Below are 17,944 nucleotides of genomic sequence, written 5' to 3' on the forward strand. Positions count from 1 at the left end.
GACCATGAGCTGGACTCCCGGTAAGAGGTGGTTGCGGAGGTTCTGCACCACTTGTTGTGTGCGTGGGCATGCTGTGGATTCCGACCAGTGCCCAAGTCGATCTCTACCTTGGGATGAGAGCTTCCAGGGTGAACTTCTCCAAGGCTACCATGTAGCCCTCCCTGATGAACAGTCTCCTATGGCCTATCAGTGGGTACAAATCATGGCCGACACCTAAGCCCAGGTCTCCCTTATTTCAAGAAAGGCATTGCCTAGGGGTGCCAAAATCCGGACGGATGAAGAAATTCAGTTTGAATGGATTGACGGTAACCTCTATTCTGTTCCTTCGGTCCTTCTGAATGTGGAAATGCCCTTTTTGGACAAGGAGACCAGGGAAACCACATTGTGCCGTCTGGGTGTAGTTGACCCATTTCATGATGTTTACCAGGTAATATTGGGCCGAGATCTACTTAAGCCGTATCTCCCCTGGACGCAGCTCCCACTACCAGATGCACCGGATCCCTGCAGCATGCCTCATAATCAGTCAGTTTTAGATTCAGAGGCTAATGCCTCCGATGTCCCAGACATCCTTTTTATTTGTGAACCTGGCCCTGACCCAGTGTCAGAGCCCGAAGTTTCTTCCGCATCATCTCAGCCTCCTACCATCCTACCACGTACCTCCTCCACTTTGGAAGAGGTAAGCCCACCGGTTGACCCCGAACTTGTTTCCGAGGGTGATTCAACGGAGGAATCCTTAACCTCCCCACGTCAAATCACTGCCAGAGAGGACTCTTCACCTGTGCCAGAGCACACTGCCAGCCTTGGTGACTCCACAGATTCGCAACCTGTGGGGCAATCTCGGCCTTACTGTCCAGTGCCACGGAAGAGGTTCTGGAACAAGTTCTGCCGAGACTGTTGTTGCAAGGGTCACATGTCTGCAAATTACGGAGGGTGCGCTAATCACCATATTCCCGCCATTGCAATGGCCATCACCAATCCTTCTTTACTAGGACCCCCAGCTAAGGGCCCTATAACCGTCGCACCCCTCCAAAGCCATTATCCGCCAAGCCACGTCAGAGCCTACGACGACTCTGGCGCTCAAATCTCCCTGATACGGGAAGATCGAATCCCCGAGGGGCTAACGTCGATAGACGTCATTTAATCACCATTGAAGGTATCAACCATATCAAGCTGATCCTTCCGACCATACAATTAAGTGTCACCAGACCTAATTTCTCCAAAGTATGTACTCTTGCAGTTGCAAGCTACATCCCAGGAGGTTACGACCTCCTCCTAGGGCAAGACATGAAGTCTCCCTCGCATTTCAAAAAACCTAGGGGTCCTAACCCCACGTCAAATCACTCCAAAGCAAGGAGTCATCGGAATTCTACTTCCTCCAGGAAGTACGTCCACCAACAGTCTCCCCCGTTACCACGGAGGGAGATTGATCATTCACAGTTCCGTTGCAAAACCTGCAACGTACTAGGGCACTCCACGAATTGGCCTAGGTGCCCTAGCCGACTACCAGCAGCGGACACTGTCCATTTTCCACAAGGCTTAGCCTTCAACAAGAGACAGGAGCCTCTGTCTCCCATTACCAAGGGCACGCTGAGAGGTATTGCTACCGGAGGTGCAATACCTCTCAGGTCCAGTCAACCTCAACACTCTGCCAGTGCCACTTGGCAGCACTGAGCAGTGCCAAGCTCTGTCCAGCCTGGACGTAGAGCCACCACCGAACTTGACCCCTGCGCCTGGCCCCGAGCTAGCGCCGGCGCCTAACCTAATCAAGGATCCTCCTACAGGAGATCCTCCACAGGCAATTGGGAGCTTACCGCAGCCCATGGCCAATCCAAAGTCCATGAGTCTTCCTCACCCTCACCACTGTCGCCCGAGGATGAACCTCCGGCAGACCTCACATTCTCGCCTCCTCTGGAAAACCAGGAATTGCCCGACCAGGAGTCAGCCTGGAGTTTTCCCCTTACGACGGCTGTTGCAGCAGCTGAAATTAGGGCCTTCCCTGCAGTAGGTTCCACCTCTACGACGGTTGCTGCAGATACCGAAGTAGGGTGTTCTCCTGTAATCCCTCAGGCTACCACTGCCACTGCTCCTGACGGCATTTCTGGCCTTACCCCAGAGTCAGTGCCTCCGTCTACTCCTAGGACTGGTATAGCCAGGCCCTGGAGGAATAAGAAGAAGAAGAAGGGACGTAACAAATCATTAACACACTAACCAAAGAGCCACATGCTCTCCTTGACACCTGTGCTCGAGGTACAGTGTCACATTCATTTGCAGAATGATCCTGGCACCTACCCAGAGAAGGTAGCCAGCCTGATCTCTACCAGTAAAACTAACCCTCTAACCCCTAGAAATTGTGATACTAGCACTCATGTAAATGTCATAATTACCTCATTACATTTCCATCCTGGTAATGCACTAACCACTCATCATCCTCAGGCATCATTACCTCACCTCATGTATTTTAACAATTCCGTCACTGAACTGCTGCTGTGCGTACCACACTCTGGAATGATTACGTCTCGAATTAACTGTAATGAGTAGGTTAGGCTAATGATTTAGTACCAGGGCATTAGGTTAGTAGCAAGTAGAATTTTCGAGTAACCTTATCTAGGGGTAGAGTAGACTGTCGTCACAGACAACCCGTAGTTATTACTTAGGCTAGACTACATTACTCCATTAAGTTAGTACACTTAGCATCTCCACCTATAAGTTAGGTAGGTCACTGTAGTTAGCTGTATCGCTGTTCAAAAAACTTCAAGTTAGAGTAGGAGAACTGGGTAGTCGAGACGATCAACTTATTTAAGCCAAGACCTTCACGCCCAAAGGGAGTGAATGCCTTCTTAACAGGGGGGAGGCTGCTACGTTTATTGAACGCCTCGCCTTCCCAGCAGTTTTTATTAACATTAGTTATAAAATAAGCAGCCATGCCTTCTCCTAAAGCAACTGATATAAGTAATATCACATTACCGTGATTCAGATACATATATCGAACTACAAATGTCCTTTAATATCTAATTCGCTCTACCTCAGCATTAATGTATTTTCATATATGTTTAACTGAAGGGGAATTTATTCAGCAATAATAGAGTTGCCGGCCGACAAGCACGAACCATCGACATCTTCAATTCCAGGACTGGCAGTGAAGCCTTAGCCCACCCCGCCACCGCAAGAGGATATAAGCTTATGCCGCCTCCCAGCTCAAATACCTGTCACGTTCAGGTATTTTTAGTTTTGGAGACTGCATCAAACCCACCTCATCCTCGGTAGCGTTGTAGTGCTTTTGCCTGCACGTAGTCATTATATAAGTCATATCACATTACCGTGATTCATATAAATATATCGAGCTACAAATGTCCTTTAATATCTAATTCGCTCTACCTCGGAATTAATATATTTTCATATATGTTTAACCAAAGGGGAATTTATTCAGCGATAATAGAATTGCCGGTCGATGGGCACTAACTAGTGACATCTTCAATTCCAGGACTGGCAGGGAAGCCTTAACCCACCCCGCCACCGCAAAAGGATATAAGTTTATGCCGCCTCTCAGCTCAAATACCTGCCGCGCTCAGGTATTTTTAGTTTTGGAAACTGCATCAAACCCACTTCATCCTCAGTAGCGTTGTAGCGCTTTTGCCCGCACGTAGTCATTATATAAGTCATATCACATTACCGTGATTCATATACATATATCGAGCTACAAATGTCCTTTAATATCTAATTCGCTCTACCTCGGAATTAATATATTTTCATTTATATTTAACTGAAGGGGAATTTATTCAGCGATAATAGAATTGCCGGCTGACGGGCACAAACCATCGACATCTTCAATTCCAGGACTGGCAGTGAAGCCTTAGCCCACCCTGCCACCAAAAGAGGATATAAGTTTCTGCCGCCTCTGCAAATACCTGCCGCGCTCAGGTATTTTTAGTTTTGGAGACTGCATCAAACCCACCTCGTCCTCAGTAGCGTTGTAGTGCTTTTGCCCGCATGTAGTCATTATATAAGTCATATCACATTACTGTGATTCATATACATATATCGAGCTACAAATGTCCTTTAATATCTAATTCACTCTACCTCAGCATTAATATATTTTCATTTATATTTAACCGAAGGGGAATTTATTCAGCAATTATAGAGTTGCCGGCTGACGGGCACGAACCATCGACATCTTCAATTCCAGGACTGGCAGTGAAGCCTTAGCCGACCCTGCCACCGCAAGAGGATATAAGTTTATGCCGCCTCCCAGCTCAAATACCTGCCGTGCTCAGGTATTTTTAGTTTTGGAGACTGCATCAAACCAACCTCGTCCTCGGTAGTGTTGTAGTGCTTTTGCCCGCATGTAGTCATTATATACGTCATATCACATTACTGTGATTCATATACATATATCGAGCTACAAATGTCCTTTAATATCTAATTCGCTCTACCTCGGAATTATTATATTTTCATATATGTCTAACCGAAGGGGAATTTATTCAGCGATAATAGAGTTGCTTGCCGACGGGCACGAACCATCGACATCTTCAATTCCAGGACTGGCAGTGAAGCCTTAGGCCACCCTGCCACCACAAGAGGATATAAGTTTATGCCGCCTCTCAGCTAAAATACCTGCCACGCTCAGGTATTTTTAGTTTTGGAGACTGCATCAGACCCACCTCATCCTCGGTAGCGTTGTAGTGCTTTTGCCCGCACGTAGTCATTATATAAGTCATATCACATTACCGTGATTCATATACATATATCGAGCTACAAATGTCCTTTAATATCTAATTCGCTCTACCTCGGAATTATTATATTTTCATATATGTTTAACCAAAGGGGAATTTATTCAGCGATAATAGAATTGCCGGCCGATGGGCACAAACTAGTGACATCTTCAATTCCAGGACTGGCAGGGAAGCCTTAACCACCCCGCCACCGCAAGAGGATATAAGTTTATGCCGCCTCTCAGCTCAAATACCTGCCGCGCTCAGGTATTTTTAGTTTTGGAGACTGCATCAAACCCACCTCGTCCTCAGTAGCGTTGTAGTGCTTTTGCCCGCACGTAGTCATTATATAAGTCATATCACATTGCCGTGATTCATATACATATATCGAGCTACAAATGTCCTTTAATATCTAATTCGCTCTACCTCGGAATTAATATATTTTCATTTATATTTAACCAAAGGGGAATTTATTCAGCGATAATAGAATTGCTGGCTGACGGGCACGAACCATCGACATCTTCAATTCCAGGACTGGCAGTGAAGCCTTAGCCCACCCTGCCACCAAAAGAGGATATAAGTTTCTGCCGCCTCTCAGCTCAAATACCTGCCACGCTCAGATATTTTTAGTTTTGGAAACTGCATCAAACCCACCTCGTCCTCAGTAGCGTTGTAGTGCTTTTGCCCGCATGTAGTCATTATATAAGTCATATCACATTACCGTGATTCATATACATATATCGAGCTACAAATGTCCTTTAATATCTAATTCGCTCTTCCTCGGAATTAATATATTTTCATTTATATTTAACCGAAGGGGAATTTATTCAGCAATTATAGAGTTGCCGGCCGACGGGCACGAACCATCCACATCTTCAATTCCAGGACTGGCAGTGAAGCCTTAGCCGACCCTGCCACCAAAAGAGGATATAAGTTTATGCCGCCTCCCAGCTCAAATACCTGCTGTGCTCAGGTATTTTTAGTTTTGGAGGCTGCATCAAACCAACCTCGTCCTCGGTAGTGTTGTAATGCTTTTGCCCGCATGTAATCATTATATAAGTCATATCACATTACTGTGATTCATATACATATATCGAGCTACAAATGTCCTTTAATATCTAATTCGCTCTACCTCGGAATTATTATATTTTCATATATGTTTAACCAAAGGGGAATTTATTCAGCGATAATAGAGTTGCTTGCCGACGGGCACAAACCATCGACATCTTCAATTCCAGGACTGGCAGTGAAGCCTTAGGCCATCCTGCCACCACAAAAGGATATAAGTTTATGCCGCCTCTCAGCTAAAATACCTGCCACGCTCAGGTATTTTCAGTTTTGGAGACTGCATCAAACCCACCTCGTCCTAAATAGTGTTGTAGTGCTTTGTGCCTGCACGTAATCATTATTATATAAGTTATATCAACACTACCGTGGACGAGGTGGGTTTGATGCAGTCTCCAAAACTAAAAATACCTGAGCGCGGCAGGTATTTGAGCAGGGAGGCGACATAAACTTATATCCTCTTGTGGTGGCAGGGTGGGCTAAGGCTTCACTGCCAGTCCTGGAATTGAAGATGTCGATGGTTCGTGCCCGTCGACCGGCAACTCTATTATCGCTGAATAAATTCACCTTCGGTTAAACATATATGAAAATATATTAATTCCGAGGTAGAGCGAATTAGATATTAAAGGACATTTGTTGCTCGATATATGTATATGAATCAGGGTAATGTGATATGACTTATATAATGACTACGTGCGGGCAAAAGCACTATAATGCCACTGAGGACGAAGTGGGTTTGATACAGTCTCCAAAACTAAAAATACCTAAGCGCGGCAGGTATTTGAGCTGAGAGGCAGCATAAACTTATATCCTCTTGCGGTGGTGGGGTTGGCTAAGGGTTCACTGCCAGTCCTGTAATTGGAGATGTCGCTGAATAAATTCCCATTCGTTTAAACATATATGAAAATATATCAATTCCGAGGTAGAGCGAATTAGATATTAAAGGAAGTTTGTAGCTCAATATACATATATGAATCTTGGTAATATGATATGACTTATATAATGACTATGTGCGGGCAAAAGCACTAAACGCGACTGAGGACGAGGTGGATTTGATGCAGTCTCCAAAACTAAAAACACTTGAGCGTGGCAGGTATTTGAGTTGGGAGGCGGCATAAACTTCTTTTTTCGGTGGCAGGGTGTGCTAAGGCTTCACTGCCAGTCCTGGAATTGAAGATGTTGATGGTTCGTGGTGGTCGGCCAGCAATTCTATTATCGCTGAATAAATTCCCCTTCAGTAAAACATATATGAAAATATATTAATTCCGAGGTAGAACGAATTAGATATTAAAGGACATTTGTAGCTCGATATATATATATATATATATATATATATATATATATATATATATATATATATATATATATATATATATATATATATCGTGTGTATCTTTAATTATGGCCTTGAGCATGCGACTATGAGTTGGGAAACGTCGGCGAAATAAATGTACCTGAGTACGATGCCTTCCCCTTCCCCCATGGTTCCTCTGAAGATATGCACCTAGAACTGCAGCTCCGTCTTCTAGGGATATATATAAATATATATATATATATATATATATATATATATATATATATATATATATATATATATATATATATATATATATATATATATATAGAGCTACAAATGTCCTTTGATATCTAATTCACTCTACCTAGGAATTAATATATTTTCATATATGTTTAACCGAGGGGGAATTTATAAGGCGGTAATAGAATTTGCGGCCGACGGGAACGAACCATCGACCGGGGACGAGATGGGCTTGATGCAGTCTCTAAAACAAAAAATACCTGAGCACGGCAGGTATTTGAGATGGGAGGCGGCATCAACTTATATCTCTTGCGGTGGCGGGGTTGGCTAAGGCTTCACTGCCAGTCCTGGAATTGAGAGGTCGATGGTTCGTGCCCGTCGGCCACCAATTCTATTATCGCTTAATAAATTCCCCCTCAGTTAAACATACATGAAAATATATTAATTCCGAGGTAGAGCGAATTAGATATTAAAGGATATTTGTAGCTCGATATTGTTATATATATATATATATATATAATATATATATATATATATATATATATATTATATATAAAATGTTCGTGTGTATTTATAATTATGGCCTTGAGCAGCGACTATGAGTCGTAAAACGTCGGCGAAATAAATGTACCTGAATATGATGCCTTTCCCCATGGTTCTCCCGATGAGATGCACCTAGAACTGCAGCTCCGTCTTCTAGGGATATATATATATATATATATATATATATATAATATATATATATATATATATATATATATATATATATAAATATATATACCTATATATATATATATATATATATATGTATATATATATATATATATATATATATATATATATATATATATATATATATATATATATATTATATATATATATATATATATATATATATAGATAGATAGAGGGTATATATATATATATATATATATATATATATATATATATATATATAGGTATATATATATTATATATATATATATATATATATATATATATATATATATATATAGGTATATATAGGTATATATATATATATATATATATATATATATATATATATATATATATATATATATATATATATATATTTATATATATAACAATATCGAGCTACAAATATCCTTTAATATCTAATTCGCTCTACCTCGGAATTAATATATTTTCATATATGTTTAACCAAGGGGAATTTATTAGCGATAATAGAATTGGCGGCCGACGGGTACGAAACCATTGACCGAGGACGAGATGGGCTTGATGCAGTCTCCAAAACAAAAAATACCTGAGCGCGGCAGGTATTTGAGATGGGAGGCGGCATAAAATTATATAAACATATATATATATATATATATATATATATATATATATATATATATATATATATATATATATATATATATATATATATATATATATATATATATATATATGTTTATATGCCACATTCACCAGTTACAATCGCGTACATGCTGTCATCACATCTCTATTTCCATGATTCGGTTACGCCCCTTCCCGACGGAAAGCTCAAAATCGTATCCCTGTTTTTTTCTTTTTAGGAAAGAAGAAGGAGCTTATCAGTAATTTTACAATGTGACACATCTGTACTTAGTTATCAGCATCAGGGAATTCCTATCCTCCTTAGTTATTAAAAGTGTACTTAAAAATGTTAGGTAGCAATGATGTTAAGGGGCCATTACCTTCAACACTACACACACGTGTGTGTTTGTTTGCATGAATGTATGTCTGTATAAAGAACACGAGTGTATGATGGATGGGCGTATGTAATATAATAATTTCAATAAAAATAGCTTTCCCTGCAATGAAGAAGAGATTCGACGTACCCGTACTGAGCGGCCATTGAAAATGCACTTATGGGGAATATATTTCTATAATGACGATACGAAGAAAATCTCATTTGGTACACTTTACTCTTCTCCGGGATGTAATGAGAGGAATCCAATTGGATGGTACCAGCTAACCGTCCCCCCCCCCCCCCCTCTCTCTCTTACCCTGTTATAAAATATGGAGGGTGAAAAGCAACCTCTGAAAATATGTCTGCTTCATAAGCGCTGCTCTCTGAAAAACTTTGGATGTTGACGTGATCCTTCATTTTATTTTATCCAGAGGAATGAGACAAGGTTGCGTTTTGATGTTCGAATACATCTGAGCATAATAGCTTGTTGGTGGAACGGTTCTCTTAAGTTGTCATATTAATGTTCAGGACATCTTAATTAATGTATCCCATTTGTAATTCTGAACTGCAATAGTTATTTCTCTCTCGGAAGCTTATTCGAATGTGTGAGCGCTCACTCTCTCACATTCGCAACATATGAGGCTCAAGTTCTTATATCATTTATAAGCTCTTTCACGGTGTTAGGATATAAAATACAGCGTTGTTTTACCAAGGCAATTGTCATTCATGACCTTCACACCGGCCTAGATGAAAAATTTACGGGAAAGAATGACAATACACGTCTTTACATTTGTGTATAGCTGTTATAGCAAGACAGCAGGACTAAACTTACAAGCATTGTTGAAGTTTTTAAAAACAGCAAAGACGCTATTAGTAAATGTTTATTGCATACTTTCCAGAATCAGTCATTCATGGCTGTAGGAAACTGATGCTGCTTCTATCTCCTTAAAGTCATTTTTCTTGCTAAATATTTTTGTCGGTTTTTTGTTTTTTTGTCTTAAAACATCATTGCTTCCTCTGATTTCCAATTTTCACTCTTGTGTGTGAGTGTGTTTGTGTGTGTGTTTTTTTTTAAACAAGACAATATTTTGCTCATCCAAGAACACGTACAGGGAGGAGAATGCAAATGGAGTGATTCCACATTATTCTGTCACGGCAACCATAGGGGTATTCCATTTAATTTCTAAAAAAAAAAGAAAAGATCCACGTCGAAATAAATTCCTTGCCATCGGAAATACCGGATCACTAAACCTTTCAAGCTTTTTCCCCTTTTATTTATCCGCACTGGCAGATCTATAGGAAGCTCTCTCTCTGTGAAAAAGGCATCGCTCTTCTCCTTCATTTCTATGCTAATTCGTCGCATTGTGATTCAAGTGGTCCCAAAACCTTCTCCTCGCCAACTCTGATGCTTTGCCTTCCATGTAGTATTCTCTTCTCATATAGTTCACAGTGGCTACGTTTGCTTGAACTGTACAAAGATTCTAACAGGCTTTGGATTTCAGACAGAAATTCTCGCTAACTCGGGGAGTAAGTCTACAAACTAATTAATTGGGGGGGGGGGGTGTTACTTAAGAAAGGTCTATGAAGAGCGTAAAAAGGTCTGAAAAGGTTTTTCACGTTGAGTTCAAGATACTGGAATTGTGGGATAGGATATTTATGATTTATCTTTAAGAATAAAAATGTAAAAAAATAAATAATGTGAATGTTGAATAGCACATAACAATTATTTCTAATAATATAAAACGCATTTACTTAAATTTTTCGTTGGCGAAACAACACTCTCTTTGGCTGTAGATTTTAGCACGAGCCCCGGGCAAGTTGGGGGTCGGATCAGGCCTCGTTTTATTGAGTGGTCTTCTGCTACCTATAGTGTTTTTAGGAAAATTATCTTTCAGATCAAAATGGCGCATTCGTGTTGAACATTTCAGGGAAATACAACAACTTCTTTCCTTGGAATGATTTACATTTTGCTGTAATATGTCGTTTGGTCACCAAAAAAAAAAAAAAAAAAAAAAAAATTGAAAAGGCAATGGCCATTGTAATTTTGTTCTCGTCTTATTTTGTATTTCGTTATCTATATAAGACCTCAACAATCATCTATATCAGCTACTGATAATCAAAAGTGCATTCATTTCCAGTTCTGGTTCCCCCCCCCTAATAACCAATTTTCATGCTAATGACTATCTACATAGATCAGGGTTGAGCAACACAATGGCACGCGTGCTAAGTTAAGTCACACTAATGACCTCTCTCTGTCACGCGAAACCTTCCCTACGGTCACCTAAGAAAAAGAACTGCAAATGATGTTCGAAGTGAACTATTTAATTGTTTTCACAACGACAGCTTACTTAACAACATGAAAGTTTCTGTTATAATTTTTTTTATACGAATAAACCAGTTTGATAAAAAAGAAAAAAATCGTAAAGTCATAAAACGCAGAATCATACAGCGAGTGCTAAAGCACAAAAAGCTCTTTTTGAAACAAGGAGCAAAAAATATCATCTTTTCTTTCTCGTGAATCGTTTAAGTTTAAAAAAAAGGGACTCCACGATCCTTGATGATGACGTCAACAGCAACTGGTTTCTCGGTAAGCAGATTCTTATCGCATTTCGAGATCCAGACTTCCAGGGAGCAGCGAGCGAGCCTATCAAATATATATTTTCCCTTCTCTTTTGGCCGGTTGGTTTTTTTTTGTGACCGCTTTTTTTGGGCACCCTCCTTTTTTGGGAGGTCCCGGACAGTTTCTTTTCCAGAAGAGGCGACAATAATTCTGTACCTGCTGAACTTACGAATGGAGTCTGGTGGTTGGAGTGATTTTCTCTGGGAAGGCTAAGTTTCATTATGGTTGTTAATATTTATATAAACTTTTGAGAATTCCATTTGCTTCGGTGTGTTGTCTGATTATACCTATCACAATAGTTCTTTGATCTGGTTGCTTAATGTAATGGCTATTTATAACAGGTAAGTTTTTGTTCCTGTTTCTTGAATTAAGGTTTGTCAAGATTCAAAACTGTAGCTTACTTTATTACTCATGTTTTCGAAGTTTTGTTATTTTTATCCCCTACAATTTGCTGTATAGACTATTATTTTGTAAATTTCGTATACTTATTCCTGTTCTTGGATAACAATTTATTTTTTACTTTTCTGTAAGGCTTGACTTATGGATAACCATTTTTCGTCTCTTCTAGGTAATGAAACTCGAGGAGGCCTTAGGCCATTTGTTCTATGAATTTAGTATAGTTTAAGATCAGTAAACAAGAGTCCATGAAGGTTAGTATACAATCTACAACGTACGTTTTTTAAAACTTATTTAAAAAAAATGCAATATTTACATTATCTCGACAGTCAAAATCATAAACGCAAGAATTTGTAACAATACTCTTTGAATGAAAATCCTACTGAGTTTTGTGTAATACTTTTTTAAAACTTATCATATTTTCGAATCATAAGAAGATATTACCGGTTGTAGTTATTAATTTATCAAAGTAAATCCATATACTACTCTAATGTATATTTTAAACTTTCAGATTTAACTGAAAGCTAGATCACTTTAGGGAGCAAACTACGACTGGGAGAAATATAACCTTTTTTAATTCAGGATAAGGAAGGTACACAAACATTCTCTTCTCTGGTTACGCTTCATAAAACAAGGTGAGGAATTTGTATAGTTTGTTTATCAACCAACCAAACTAACGTCCCTTTTCCTTTTCCCTCTACCGCTACAGGGGCACCGCCCCTGTATGGGTGGAGGGCCCTTCCATGCCCTGTTCCACAGGTCTTATGACCCGTGGGCAGGTGCATGGAAGGTTCTAATTATTCAATTGAATTTTAATATTCAGATGGTAAGTGCATTAGTATAGCCAAGTTTAAGAATATTTTAACCTGTTTCTTTTAGCTATTTAACGTAAGAAATATTCTTAAAAACTCTTCAAGATAAGAGAATCCTAACTGTTTAAATTCAACTCTAAAAATATATTTTAGAATTTTTGAAGTTGATAGTCAAAGCTGTGTATAAATTAGTTCTGTACTCTTGGTTACATAAAGATTAACATCAGGTTACGCAACTTTCTAAGTATTGCTTTGCTATTCTCTAAAGACTAATTATTAAATTGTAGTTTAGGTTTTATTTTGTATCTGAAAATTTAAAAGTAAGTTTACCTTTTTAACATATTTCTATTTAGAACTAAAACAGTAGTTTGGTAATACATTTGGGTTAAGATTTAATGTAATTTTCTCTTTACTTAAGTTTTTGTTTTTAGACATGGCATAATTTATAGCTTCAATTTGTTCAAAATTTAGTTTAATGTAACTCTGCTGTCATTAGTTTATAATAATTCTAAATAATATATAGCCATTAGTACAATGTGCAGACCTGTTTACAATTTAATACGATGGACAGGCCTAAGCATAACTATTACGGCTTTAAGATAACCAAATATATAACTATGAAAGTTGACACTTTATTTAAGTAATGTTTAAGATAAAAAATAACTAAAATAACAGTACAAGGAAGGGCCGAGATTTGTAGTTTAACTTGGCAGCTTTGATCTCCTGACCTTTTATGAGGTCGTTACCCTGGTCAATTCACTAGGTAGCAATTTTGTATAACTGGTTCCTTGGTTTGCTGTTTCTCTCTCTCTCTCTCTCTCTCTCTCTCTCTCTCTCTCTCTCTCTCTCTCTCTCTCTCTCTCTCTCTCTCCCCAGAGGCTTTATCAGTAAAGTGGTCTGTCTGAAGGGGAAATTAATCTCTTGTGGAGACTCATGGCAGCTAAGTTAAGGAAACCTTTTTATTGATTTTATATGAATCATAGGTTTAATTTTGTCATGACAACAAACACTTCTGCCCCGTTTTTTTCTCTTTACAGGATATGGCGAATGGAATGGCTTACCGGTATTAAAGAACTCTTGCTCGTTGCTTTCCACCAAAATAACTTGAGGTGAGAATGGAGGTTGGCGTTAAAGATATGCTTCACTTTATGATAAGGTGTCCTGCATTGATAGTTCACCGGTGTAATTGGTTATGACACTTCAATTAATATTAAATGTACGTGTAAATACCAACTTTATTACCTTCACCATGAAGAACAATTGCAGATTGCTGAGATTTCATTGCTATGGAATAAGTATTAAATTATCTCAAGTTGTCTTTACCTTCCCCAGAAGATTAAATTTTAAAATCCCCAGGGATTTACAGTACTATGACTGTTTTAACTTAATAAAACATAAGTCAGACCATAAGTATACCATTACTTAACAATATTTCGGGTAATAGTCATGGCGTTAACATCTTTTAATACCTGCAATTATTACGGCTGAGTTTATAACAGGAGAGAAAAAAATTACTTCAAATGTAATTTAGATGTTGAGTAGTCTGATAGTTTAAGGTAGACAGAATCTAAATTTGTCTGAAAGATTTTAGGGTGTAAATAACTTACCCTATAATTTAATTCGTATATACTGTCATTTTCTGCCTTTTCGTATTCTGAGAAGGTATGAAGGTGTAAGCAATTCGCCTTATTATTTAATTCATATATACCGTACCGTCCTTTACTACTGTTTTGTGTTGTGAAAAGGTATCAAGGTGTAAAAACTTTATTATAATATAACTCTTATACACTGTCTTTTACTGAAGTTTCGTGCCTGTAGTTGCAATGAAACTAAAATTTAGATTAAGTTTATCGGAAAAAAATGCCTAATTTTCTATATAAAACAAAGCCTATCAATCTTTACTTTTGTATTATTGGCAGATACAGTGTTACAAACTGACTTGGCTAGCAATTATTCAGTTAATTGCAAATATAATGTTTAGTTAAACATTTATATAAAACAAAACTATCTAAAAACAAAATGTTATAAAGGTGATAGCTATTTAGTCAATGGATGGTTTTAGTTTGAAGTAATGGAAAATCTCTAGGGTTTTGCCTCTGTATAGCGGATGCTTGTCCAGACATATTCACATAAGGTACTATTTAGACGAAAACTTACAATTTTTTTTTTATTTCAAATATTCTCTCTCTCTCTCTCTCTCTCTCTCTCTCTCTCTCTCTCTCTCTCCATGTTGAAATGGCCATAATAAGTGATGTAATTTATAGATAGTGTGGAATTAACAGACGAATTGTTCCTAAGATCTCTATTTTCTATAGACTTTCAATCAATAACATCAGTTATGTTTATCTTGGGAGAATGTCCAAATATTTGATGAATGAAGACAATGATGAAAAATAAATCTTATGTACTTGTAAATGGTAACAAAATATCAACAAATTTTTTTTTACCGGGTACATAAGGCTTTTTATCAAATTAACTTTAGCTAACTTCAACTGCCAAATTATAGATGAGTTGTGAGCTATACCTTGCCCGGACCCCAACCAATCTACTTTGTCTTTAAGCGTCACATCTCCCAGAGAAACACTTTGTTTACATACCTTGGTTATTTCGCATTTATAAGCTTATATGACCGGCTGACACTATTACATTTTAACTATGGTTTGAAACGGTACTACATGAGGTTATGATAACACGTGAAATGGATAAGAATTTAACAAACTAAAATAGTTTTAAGAGCTTTTCTAGTTCAGGCTGGATGGGAATTGGCTGAATGAGTTAGCTTTAACTATTCTAGGTTTAAATTTAGATTCGTATCTTAATTTTGAGAAGCGTCTAATGAAAGTTTCAGTAAATGACACAGGCAAGTTGGGTAATTTTGTGCTTGTGGCCTCATATATTTATAACTATAAGGTCAGTTCAACCTGTTTTTGGTCATTTGTCCTTCCATTACTAGAATGCTGTTCTCTGGTGTGGATGTCTGCTTCTGGCAGAGATTTCTCTTAAAGGCCTGTCCACACGATCGGGCCTGATTGGCGGACTTCCCCTCTAACGGGCGCACTTGACGGGCAGACCGTCAAATTGGCCGATGGGTCTTGTAGCAAAATCACCATGGTGGTGCCCGATGGAGTGAGCTTCGACCCTGGCAGACGTACGTTACATTTCTTTTACCGAGCCATTCTTTGCACCATATTCTCTTCCTTTTCTTCTTTTTCATCACACACAAAGCAATTATCATGCTACACAATATCATCATCTTTGCGGTAGGCTCCATGTTTATCATACCGCACTGAACTCGCTACTGGCATCGTCGGGCACGCCCACCTCTCCATCGCCTCACCCGTGTGGACAACATTCACAGGTAAGCCCGCCAGAATTTGCCCGTCAACCCCGGAGCACGCCGATCAGGCCCGCTCGTGTGGACAGGCCTTAAGAATGGTTCGCGGTGGTAGAGTTCTGTTTCCTAGTATTAGCAGTTATGATTGGGACCATTGACAGATGACCTTTTGTTCGTCACTTTTTCATAAATTGCATTTCAACAGCGATCTTTCATATTTACAATTTATCCCTGATCTCCATTTTCTGCCGAGAGCAACCAAATTCGCTGAACATCAGCATCAATTTGCAGTAAATGTCCTTCTCTGTCTTGACTTTCCAGTTCCAGAGGTCATTTGTTCCTCAAACCATTGTACAGTGGAACAGCCACTCAAAGGATGTCTTGTAATTAATACTTAGAAGTTCAAGCGAAGAAGCAATGTATTACTGCGTTGAATACAATTCAACCTGTATTTTAACATTTTAATTATATCAATTTTTCATCAATTTGTTAATTTATCTTTTTTTCTTCTTTTTTTTCTTTTTTTTTATAATCGATCTCCCATTACCACCTGTTACTTCATTCGAATGACCACCATGTTCCTTGACAGCTTGAATATCAAGTCGAGGGCCATTTTAGTGGGCTTATTCCATATGTAGTGTTCATCTTCTGAATAACAGAATAATAAAAATTGTAAAATATGGAGCAATAACTGTAAATCTGCCTTCAAACTTTCCTGAGAGGAGTAAAGCTCTTTCCTTACGACCAGACTTTGTCTTTGAGCGGACACCAGATTTCACCTGGGGTGAGTGATGATGCCAGCAGACGATGCATTAATGTTCTCATAAGAAACAATTGTAGATGAAAAGCATGAAATATAGTTTTCCACTGCTAAGATAATAATGTATAATACTTGGATAAAATTATTCTTGGACATATAGAGATCGTGAACATGATGCTTATAATATGTTTGTCACTGGAATGAAATATTCTCTATATCCATGGAAAAATATTCTTATTTTCTATATAAAATGTTAGCTATTATATATATAATATATAATACATGTGTTAAATCAACATGGTCATTTGTTGTATTAAACCATTATTCATACTATCCTTCATCTTCAAGCGTTATCTTATTGAATATACATTCATTTCATTTTATTTTTACAGCCATTTTTCTTTCTGTTAACTTTTGTGTTATGTTACTCCTCTTATTCGTTTTCCTCACGGGGAGGGGGGAGGGCGGTTGGGGGCTCGGGCGTTCAACTGTCATGGAGAGAATGGAAGGCCTGGGGATCCATTCTTACATAACCTTGGAAACGTTTGTTGGTCCTCTCTGCAATTCTCTGAAAATAGTTCCATGACTTCGTAGTAGGTGTGTGCGTGTGTGAGTGTGTGTAAAGATACATGCATAATAACAGTTAACATTTAACTGCTATATATATATATAGCAACACATTTCTCGACTTTCTCTCACTTTTATAATATGCTATTCTTAGCAAACCTTGAATCCCATCAGATATCAATAAAAAAACCCTTTCTTTCTGTACTGGGATTTGAAACCACTCCATTTATATAAGTCAAGACACTACTTAGACTATTGAGCCAAGAACAGATATGATTGTTACTTGAAAACCAGAGGATGATGCGACTATTGTAACTGCAATTATTACTTGTCATAATTGTAATTTTAAATTGCCATAATCAGTCTTTCAAAACTTTTATAAAAGCATTCAACCATTATTGTAATAAGTTCTACTTCTGTTGACCACAAGTTGTCATTTCATCTGCAA

General features: G+C 38.3%; 1 long non-coding RNA gene across 1 annotated transcript; it reads left to right on the top strand.

Moving 5' to 3' along the window:
* Nucleotides 1-11,755: 11,755 nt before the first annotated feature.
* LOC135224936 (uncharacterized) lies at nucleotides 11,756-14,579 on the top strand. The gene is made up of 4 exons (XR_010316829.1): nucleotides 11,756-11,968; nucleotides 12,196-12,277; nucleotides 12,535-12,658; nucleotides 13,873-14,579. It is a non-coding gene; the product is annotated as an uncharacterized LOC135224936 (long non-coding RNA).
* Nucleotides 14,580-17,944: the final 3,365 nt, after the last annotated feature.

The sequence above is a fragment of the Macrobrachium nipponense genome, chromosome 12, assembly GCF_015104395.2.
Source record: "Macrobrachium nipponense isolate FS-2020 chromosome 12, ASM1510439v2, whole genome shotgun sequence".
In the NCBI taxonomy this organism is placed as follows: domain Eukaryota; kingdom Metazoa; phylum Arthropoda; class Malacostraca; order Decapoda; family Palaemonidae; genus Macrobrachium; species Macrobrachium nipponense.